Here is a 2057-nt window from a genome sequence, read left to right as displayed (position 1 = left end):
TAGAGAACCATATTTTGTAGTGAGAACTACCGCTGAATGGAGCGATTGCTTGTGAGTGGTACACACACACCACAAGACATCACCACTCAGAGTAGTGATCATTAAAAATGGTTCCGATCACCGCTCGCCACTGTCTACCGCGAAGCCGCGTACGAACGACATCCTCTCGTTCGCCGTCAACAGCGCACGACTGGCGTACCGAGGCTAGCAGCGCGCCATTCAACGGCGTCAACAGAGTGCTGCTCACCAGAATTGAAGCCATGCCACTACCGCCTAACGGGCCCATAACGGGACAGGAAGCCGTTACCCAACCACTGCAAGTGACGCCAGCAAATTTTGTTATTTGTTATATGTTCTTTGTAGAAACTAAGAAAATTAAATTAATAAAGTGCGATTTACCAGAGCCCCGAAACTACAAATTTATTGTAACGAACCCTGGACACGGCGAGTATACCCCAGCATCGTAGAAGAAGCGGCGGAGCGAATAAAACGCTTTGTTACAACACATAATTGAACAAGGAAAAAGTATACGACTTAGTATTAGTATTAACAAATGAATACAAAGCTTTCTTAAGCTTCTCTTCAAATTCATCCAAAACGAAAAACTGAAATTTGATGGGTTTTTTGAAGCGTGTAAGCTAAATCATCTAATTACACAGAAGGCAGTTTGATCAAACAATGTGACCATGCAAGGTCCATATAAGGCATCAACAAACATGTGCGATTCTGACGGTGCGAATCTGTTCCGAAAAAATTACAACAATGCCGCAATTGGAAATTGCAGACCTACGGGTTCGGAATCGAAAAAGGTTAATAGGAGGGTTCTGTATAATTTAAACAAAAATTAATCTAAGAAAACAAAACATCTTGATTGTTCAAAAGCAAAGAATTTGATGAAGATTGGTTTTTGTTTGTTTATAAGATGCCATTTTTCACTGCGATAGCATCGCACAGATGTGTGCGTAATTGTGTTTTCGAAGTGGTAAATTCTGTAGCATCAGAAACGGTGCGGAGGTCGAGGTGAATTCGAGCCGGCAAAAAAACAATATTGTGAAATTTATTAGGGGCAGCAGTCTACCGGATATCCGATCGGATATCCGAATCCGGCTGTTATTTTTTACAGGATATGCGGAATCCGGTTATCCGGCAAAATCTATATCCGGCACATCCCTAGTATTTTCCCACTCTTTTCTCTCTAAAAAAAAACTCATTCACATCCTCATTCTTTTTTTAATACCAACACATCTTAATTCAACTTGGAATGACGCTCGTTCATCATATCTTTCTCTTTCATAAAAAATATGAGAAAATACCTTTCCAATGATACCCCATTTTTTAAATACTTTTATGCAAATTTTTTAAGCTTCAGCTGTTTTGAAATCTGAAGGGATTTTTTTGAAAAAATTCTTCAGAAACTTTTTTTATTCATTAAAAACTCCATTTTTAGAGGTATTTTCGGATCGGTGCAGCTCACAAGTGCAAGTTTTAAAATATAATAGATTTTATAATTCCAGTGGAAACACAGTACCGATTTTTTGTATGGGGAGTGATGCAGTCTAATGTACTTATGTATAAATGGCATCTTTTTTTAAACTTATATGTACACTAGAATATCATTAGAGGACAAACAAATTGTTTACATAAACATATGTATGTATGTGGTCATATGGAACAGTAGCTTGAGTTGATTTAGACGAGGAATTGTATTGATAACGTTCTTAACACTTAGGCGTATACACGTGTCAATCCCGTTTTGAATAATTTTATTTTGCAATGAAATTATTAGGGTTCACTTAACTTAATTACTAAAAAAATATTGTATTAGGAAAAATAACTTATGTATGTGCGCATATCTTTATTTATATATCTGATCTTATACTCATCATGTCGCTAACTCCCGTACCTAAAAAAACGTTGGGGGAGCGTTTTCTGACGTCTAGCGTTAACGCCGAAGTACCATACCTAAATAAAAGCGTCGACGCTACGTCAAATGCAGAAATCACACCAACAATAAGCATAGGGTCGATTATTTGACTAGCAACGTTACATTCGTACGC

This window comes from Rhagoletis pomonella, unplaced genomic scaffold (assembly GCF_013731165.1).
Source record: "Rhagoletis pomonella isolate Grant_MI unplaced genomic scaffold, Rhpom_1.0 Rhpom_scaffold_00996, whole genome shotgun sequence".
Lineage (NCBI taxonomy): Eukaryota > Metazoa > Arthropoda > Insecta > Diptera > Tephritidae > Rhagoletis > Rhagoletis pomonella.
The sequence above is the reverse complement of the archived record's forward strand: the minus strand, read 5'-3'. Positions refer to the sequence as shown.